Below are 8,670 nucleotides of genomic sequence, written 5' to 3'. Positions count from 1 at the left end.
AAAAAAAAATAATTAAATATTAAATTAAGAAATACTCATGGTAACCATTCGGGCAGATGAAATTAGTAATATTATTCGTGAACGTATTGAGCAATATAATAGAGAAGTAAAGGTTGTAAATACCGGTACCGTACTTCAAGTAGGCGACGGCATTGCCCGTATTTATGGTCTTGATGAAGTAATGGCGGGTGAATTAGTAGAATTTGAAGAGGGTACAATAGGTATTGCTCTAAATTTGGAATCAAACAATGTTGGTGTTGTATTAATGGGTGACGGTTTGATGATACAAGAAAGAAGTTCTGTAAAAGCAACAGGAAAAATTGCTCAGATACCAGTAAGTGAGGCTTATTTAGGTCGTGTTATAAATGCCCTAGCTAAACCTATTGACGGTCGAGGGGAAATTTCAGCTTCTGAATCTCGGTTAATTGAATCTCCCGCTCCTGGTATTATTTCTAGACGTTCCGTATATGAGCCTCTTCAAACAGGACTTATTGCTATTGATTCGATGATCCCTATAGGACGTGGTCAGCGAGAATTAATTATTGGAGACAGACAGACCGGTAAAACAGCAGTAGCCACAGATACGATTCTCAATCAACAAGGGCAAAATGTAATATGTGTTTATGTTGCTATTGGTCAAAAAGCATCTTCTGTGGCTCAGGTAGTAACTACTTTACAAGAAAGGGGAGCAATGGAATACACGATTGTGGTAGCTGAAACGGCGGATTCTCCGGCTACATTACAATACCTCGCTCCTTATACAGGAGCCGCTCTGGCTGAATATTTTATGTACCGTGAACAACACACTTTAATCATTTATGATGATCCGTCCAAACAAGCACAGGCTTATCGCCAAATGTCTCTTCTATTACGAAGACCACCGGGTCGCGAAGCTTATCCAGGGGATGTTTTTTATTTGCATTCACGACTTTTGGAAAGAGCCGCTAAATCAAGTTCTCATTTAGGTGAAGGAAGTATGACTGCTTTACCAATAGTTGAGACCCAATCGGGAGATGTTTCGGCTTATATTCCTACTAATGTAATTTCGATTACAGATGGACAAATATTCTTATCTGCCGATCTATTCAATGCTGGAATCAGACCTGCTATTAACGTGGGTATTTCCGTCTCCAGAGTAGGATCCGCAGCTCAAATTAAAGCCATGAAACAAGTAGCCGGCAAATTAAAATTGGAATTGGCGCAATTCGCAGAATTAGAAGCCTTTGCACAATTCGCTTCTGATCTCGATAAAGCTACTCAGAATCAATTGGCAAGAGGTCAACGATTACGCGAGTTGCTCAAACAATCTCAAGCAGATCCTCTCACGGTGGAAGAACAGATAATGACTATTTATACTGGAACGAATGGTTATCTTGATTCATTAGAAATTGGACAGGTAAAGAAATTTCTCGGTGAGTTACGTACTTACTTAAAAACGAATAAACCTCAGTTCCAAGAAATTATATCTTCCACCAAGACATTCACTGAGGAAGCAGAAGCCCTTTTGAAAGAAGCTATTCAAGAACAAATGGAACGCTTTCTACTTCAGGAACAAGTATAATTTCTACTTCAGGAACAAGTATGTATAAAAAAATTCTTTTAGATAACTTTCTAATTTTTTCTTTTTTATTATAGTTTATATTATGAAATTATTAATATATTTCATATTCTATAATATAATAGATTTCATATTAAGATAAAATAAATTATAACTATAAAAAGAAGTTATAACTATAATATTATAATATATAGTTAAGTATAAGCGTCTCTTATTCAAATCATTCAAAATACCTAGTAGAAAGAAATATAACAAAATATATGGAAATAAATTGCGTCCAATAGGATTTGAACCTATACTAAAGGTTTAGAAGACCTCTGTCCTATCCATTAGACAATGGACGCTTTTTTTTTTTCTTAGTTTAATTGTCACATCTTTTTTTCTGAAAAAAAGAATATGTGAGAGAATTCCAAAAATTGCACATTCAATTCAACGATTCGGTATATTAATTACATTAAATTAGATTAATTACATTAATCTGATTAATTATATTATTTTTATATTATTTAATATATTAATATAATTAATGTTAATTTTAATATATAATAAATATAAATGAATAAATTATTCTAGATATAATATCTATAATATATATATATTAAATCTAGAATAATAAATATAGAGATATAAGCGGGTAGCGGGAATCGAACCCGCATCGTTAGCTTGGAAGGCTAGGGGTTATAGTCGACGTTGATTCATCATTTTTAACGTCTCTAATTCAAAACCGAACGTGAAACTTTGGTTTCATTCGGCTCCTTTATGGAAGATGGATAAATTCCACAGATGTCAGATGTAAACGAAATAAAAAAAAAATGAAAAAAGAATTTCGGCCCATAACATCTATGTCAGCTTTTCCGTTTGAATGCATTCAAAACAACCCGCTTTCTAGATGATCCCTATAGAAGAGGGGGATTCTAACAATCTTTCTAGTTACTTCGTTCTCTATTTCTATTTGAAAGAATCCTTAGGAAAAGGATTTTGTTTCCACCGAGCTAAAACAATATGTCGATGTCTCTAGTAAACCAAAGTCATTGTTTAATAGCTATTTTGCTTCAATCTCTCTTATACATACAAATCATAAAATTGAAGATTTAGTTACGATTAGAAATACTCCCTTCTCTCTTTATCCATGGATACTTTACTCATACTCATTCAATTGGAAGTATTGATCCAATTTAAAAACAAATTATGTTTCGTAATTTCATAATCCAATTTTTTTTTTAATTTCTAATTGAATCTTTTGGATATAAATCACGAGAATGTCCATTCTTCCTCGAATCTTTCATTGATAGGTAAAGGATTAAATCCTTTTAAGAAATAAAGTTTTTGATCGGAATAGTAATCAAACATTCCGAAGGGACCCCTTAACTATTACGGGATTAATAGAACGAATCACACTTTTACCACTAAACTATACCCGCTACAATGTGATTATTGTATATAAATGTATCCTTTGTCGAACAAAAAAATTAGCCATAATAATTAAGAAGATAGGATCAGAAAAGAATCATGAAAATTAGAGCGTTGACGTGCTTTGTTCAAGGAGCCCGATTAAATTAGGGAAAGAGGAGTCATTTAAATAACTAAATAACACCTTTTTTTGATGGGGGTGCTTTGACATTGACGGATACGGTTCGATAATGTACGCCAAAACATAAAATTCTGCAAGAATATATGGTTCCATTCTTTCTTTTTTTTATTCCAGTAAAGTAAATGGAATAAAAAAAAGAAAGATCAAATAATTAAGAAATGGCACTTTGATTCTATTCTGTATCATAGGAATCGAAATAGTCTTTATTATGATTGTTGTTGTTTCAATAACAAGTATCCTTTTTTCAAATCAAATAAATCATTTTTTCTATGATTCATTGGAACAAAAAAGGCCCAGCGAGGTACTGACCAGGCCGGGCTGTGGAATTAAAAAAAGCTCTTGGAGACGAAATCAAAGAGGTACTTTTATTATATATTAAATTATATAGTAGTAATATATAATTTATTACTTATAATATATATTATTACTATTATTACTTATAATATATATATATATAATTATAGAATTATAATTTATATTCATTGGAATAGTGGATTGGAGATATCTCTTTCGAGCCCTTACTTTATCTCAATGGAATTACTTTTAGTTTCTATATTTTTTAATATTTTTTATATTTTATATGTCTAGATACTATATAATTATATATAATAAAAAGAATATAAAAAATAAAAATAAGAGGTATGGTATAAAAGAAAGAAAGACTCTTTTTTCAAACCTTACTTTTTGTGTAATGTAACATAGTAATTATCCTTTTTCGATTGGGGGAGATGGCTGAGTGGACTAAAGCGTCGGATTGCTAATCCGTTGTACGGGTTTTTCGTACCGAGGGTTCGAATCCCTCTCTTTCCGCTTTTGTCAATGACGTGGTATTTTTTATTTATCTTTCAATTTCGACGAGTCTTTTTTTTTTTTTATTTTTTTATTTAATAGTTAAAGATGTGGAATAAATAAAATCCTAAGAACATTTAAAAATCGAGCAAGGAAAACAAAAACTTTATTTTTTATTCTTCACGTCCAGGATTACGTCCTGGATCATTAGATAGGAATCCGAAGATAAAGAGAGAAACAAAGAATATCACTACTGTGTAAACAAATAGTTTGAGAGTAAGCATTACACAATCTCCAAGATCATTTTTTTGGAAAAAAAGAGAATAGATTCTCCATTTTTATACCACATATACCGCATTTTGACACCAAAAATGGTTTTTATAAAGCTAGAAATAGAAGAAATAGAAAGGAATTTTCATAAATTCATTTGTAATGTAATATGAGTCAAGTCTTTCATTAACAAAATTTTTTGCATACCCACAATATCTAATTGTGGGGGACTCTAATAGGTTCTTTCAATGTAAAAAAAGGGTCCGAATTAGTAAATGGGGTGATCTCCAGACTTATCGTGGCGATACAAGAATTTCAATATTTGAATTGAAGCTTTATACTATAAGACTTATCCGATCTTATCAATTGTTAGAATCTTTTTTTTATAATAAATCATGAATTTTTCTAGGACAGTATTCAAAATCTCATCGAAAACTTACAGCAGCTTGCCAAACAAAAGCTAAGAGAAAAAATAGCACAGGTATTACTGGCATAAAATCTACGATTGGATTCAAAAAAGCGTAGGCTTCGGGCAATTTGGCGAAGAAAAAACTATTTGAAGAAAGAGTAGAATTAAACCAGATACAGATCAAACTAAAGATATTAAGCATAACAAACGTTTTGTTTTTTTGTTTTGTTCTTGAAGATAATTGTATTTATTTTGATTGAGTTATTAATATGAGTTATTGTTATTAATAATATAAAATTAATAATTTAATAATATAATGTTATTTTTTTTTTTTAAGTTTAAGTTATATAAAAAAAATGAGTAAAAATTAAAAAATAAAAATAAGGTAGACCAAAAAACTTTTCTTTGATTTGAACTAACTCAACCAAAAATACTTCAATTCTCAAATTAAAAGAGAATAGAAGAAATCATACTTTCATACAATATCTTAATTGAATTATATGTAATGATCAATAAATTTCGTTTAATTCTATATCTAAATGTATCAAAATCCTAGTAACAATCTATTCTATAGATATTTAGACTATAATTGACGAACAACTAATAAGAATATTAGTGTTTATTAATGTCGAATAGAAATATAAAATGGGGCGTGGCCAAGTGGTAAGGCAACGGGTTTTGGTCCCGGTATTCGGAGGTTCGAATCCTTCCGTCCCAGAGCATACTTATTATATATATCATATCAGATTATATATGTCGTATCATAATACCGATTTTATATCAGAATAAAAGATTGTCTTTTTTTTTTTTTATTAAGAGTATAATAATATTGGATAGAATATGATTCTTTTTTCTTATAATGATTAATTCTTATCTGAATTATATCTTTTTCGCAAATTTAATCGTGTTCAAATAACACCAAATAACACACAGATGTAATTGAATCTATTTGTATCCAAGTAAGATGGGAACATAGATCAAAAGAAAAGAGTTTTTATTATAATATAAAAAAAAAGATCCGGGGACGGGCTTTTCATTCTATGTCCATACCTTTCATATTTAAATTAGTTACTCATAAAAATAAAAAAAAAAGCCTTACTTCTTATATCCATTGGAATTTTCAATGATGCATTCTAAATATAAATGCGAAAGCCTCTCTTTCTTTTTTCCCTATACTTTAACTTTAAATGGTGGTGCAGTCTGATTATTAATTTTCTGTGGATTTATAAATTATAAACGCGGGTGTTCGTTTGATATTGGGGTACTAATTAACTTCAATCAATAATCAATAATCAATAGGATTAACTGGTTTAAAGTAAAAAAAAAAATAGGAGCAATGACTTAATCTGGACTTGTTTTAACTTGCATTTATACAAAATAGTCTAGCACTCCCTAAACTACATATAATATAGGATTCTTTTTTGATTTATGATTCATCATCTTCATAGAATTGACGGAGTAGATAGGAGTTAATCGTCAACGAAAAATACCAATTTCAATGTCTGCGTCTGTCCGAGTATCATTAAAAAACAATCAAGTTACATACGTAACATATGTATTTTCTTTGAACCTCGTTTTTAAGTATTTTGTGGTTTCTCTAATTCTAATGAATAATTGTAAATCTATGTAACAATTGAGACAAAATCTATTATCTTATTCACTTTACCTTATTACATTACCTTAGGTAAAAATTGCAGAAAGATTATTGAATTTTTCAGGTCAAATAAACTACGCAGAAAATGAGGAAATGCTTATATGTATGTCTTGTTATCGTTCTATTTCATTGAAAACTTTATTTTATTTCAATAATTACTTTCAGAAACATTTGTTTAGTCTATATGATAGATATGGGGATCTCCTAGTTCTTTTCTTTCGATTATGATTTATCAAAAATAATAACAACCCCAATCCTTCCTTACATCAGTCTTTATTCCCCACCCCATTAAATTAATAAATTAAAAAAGAAAAAAATAGATATATTATATGGGGTAAATTGAATTCTTGTTGAGACTTCTTCAGAAACTACCCATTCATAAAAGTATAGATTACTATGTACCGACCGAACCAATGATTATTCATGATTCCATAATTGAATCAATTACATACTGGTTACAGCAACCTACTAGAGAAATGTTATGGTAAAACTTCGTTTAAAACGATGTGGTAGAAAGCAACGTGCGACTTGAAGGATATGGTCGGTTGTGGATTCTTACATCCACCATTTTTTTTATTAATTATATAGGAATGAGGGTGCTCTTGGCTCGACATCGTTTGTTCTGTTCCACTGGAAAAACCTCATTTTTTGAGGGTTGCGATGTAAATAGTACATGATCATGATGGAGCTCGAGTAAAAAGTATTGATTCATTTTTTAGGGACATGGATCTAGGGTTAGTGTTAATTAATAAGTTGAAACAACTTCGTAAGTATATTTTCGATATAGAAATCGAAAGGATCCAATTCTAACAAGTTTCAAATTCATAACGAAAATTTATTGGAATTGGTAAAACTCTTTCGATCAAAAGTGTATCACATGGGAATCAACCATTTGTATGATTCTTTGATAGAAAGAAATTGCAAAAATGGTATGTTGCTGCCATTTTTTTAAATGATTAAAGATCACCGAAGTAATGTCTAAACCCAACGATTCAAGGCAACGATAAAGAATCCTGGAACAAGTAAATACCGTTTTCAGTTGTCTCAAAAAATAGATCATAATGAAGAATCAAAATAAATTCTAAAGGAGACAGACAAAAAATGCGTGGTTAGAGACCGCTCAATAAAGGAAATGCCTAAAGGTTTTCCTTTGGATTATTTGAGAGTTATCCAACTTGAGTTAGGAGGATGTGAATACGAATGATTTTTTTCTTTTTCGGGCAAGAATAAGAAAAAGTACTTAAATCATAGTTTAATTGATTTGATGATTTGATGGATCTATTTGACATTAATTATAAATTCTATATATAGACATAATTTCTAATTTTCTTGAGCCGTACGAGGAGAAAACTTCTTATACGTTTCTAGGGGGGGGGGTATTATTCATCTACATCTATCCCAATGGGCGGTTTATCGAATCGTTGCAATTGATGTTCGATCCAGAAGAGAAGGAAGAGATCTTCGGAAAGTGGGTTTTTATGATCCGATAAAGAATCAAACTTATTTAAATGTTCCTGCTATTCTATATTTCCTTGAAAAGGGCGCTCAACCTACGGGAACTGTTCATGACATTTCAAAGAAGGCGGGAGTTTTTATGGACCTTTCTCTTAATTAACAGATTAAATTCAATTAATGAAATACAATAAATAAAAAAAAGGGGGGAGGGGGTGACTTGTATATAACTTTGCATAACCCTTTCTATACAACTCCCCCTCTCTTGCTCTATTCCTACTCAATTTATTATTACTACCATAAGATGTCGTCGTCTATAACGACAAAAATTTATTTTTATTTTAGTGAGATAAATTCATATAAGACAGATAGATAGAAAAAAGATCAAGTGAATAAATGAATGAAATAGTTGGATCTATAAATATAAAATTTTACATTATCGCTAATTCAATAATGGTTTATTTTTCGTTGAAACTTTAACTTTATTTTTTTTTATTTATTTTATTTGTTCATAAAAAAAACATGGGATTTAAGCTTACTTTTTTTACTTATATTGATTGCGTAAACCCAATCAAGATTTTTTTATACTTCTCTCCGAATTTTTTTTACGCCTATACCTTTTTGTATTTATCTTTATTAAATATGTAGTGCTAATTTAATACAAGTCATTAGTTTTTTTATTTTTAATTTCTATTTATTTATAGTTATAGTAATTAAATATTATATTGAATTTAATAAATTTAATAAATTTAATAAGAAAATATTGAATAATTTTTTATTTCAATTTATGGTTTTCTACATTATGTTCTTTTCTCAACATTAACTTTTATATTGACAACAGTATATCAAACAAATATAATCCGATCGTGAATAAATGTATATATTTATCTCTGTTCTATAGACTTGGTTTTTTATTTTACTTTATTCAAATGGTGGGTTCATTGGAT

At 29.8% G+C, this 8,670-nt stretch overlaps 1 non-coding gene across 1 annotated transcript; it reads left to right on the top strand.

Annotated features, from left to right (window-relative positions):
• Window positions 1–3,871: 3,871 nt before the first annotated feature.
• Window positions 3,872–3,959, top strand: TRNAS-GCU (transfer RNA serine (anticodon GCU)). The gene has a single exon. It is a non-coding gene; the product is annotated as a tRNA-Ser (tRNA).
• Window positions 3,960–8,670: the final 4,711 nt, after the last annotated feature.

This window comes from Corylus avellana, unplaced genomic scaffold (genome assembly GCF_965113065.1).
Source record: "Corylus avellana unplaced genomic scaffold, dhCorAvel1.hap1.2 HAP1_SCAFFOLD_243, whole genome shotgun sequence".
NCBI lineage: Eukaryota > Viridiplantae > Streptophyta > Magnoliopsida > Fagales > Betulaceae > Corylus > Corylus avellana.
The sequence above is the reverse complement of the archived record's forward strand: the minus strand, read 5'-3'. Positions and strand labels throughout refer to the sequence as shown.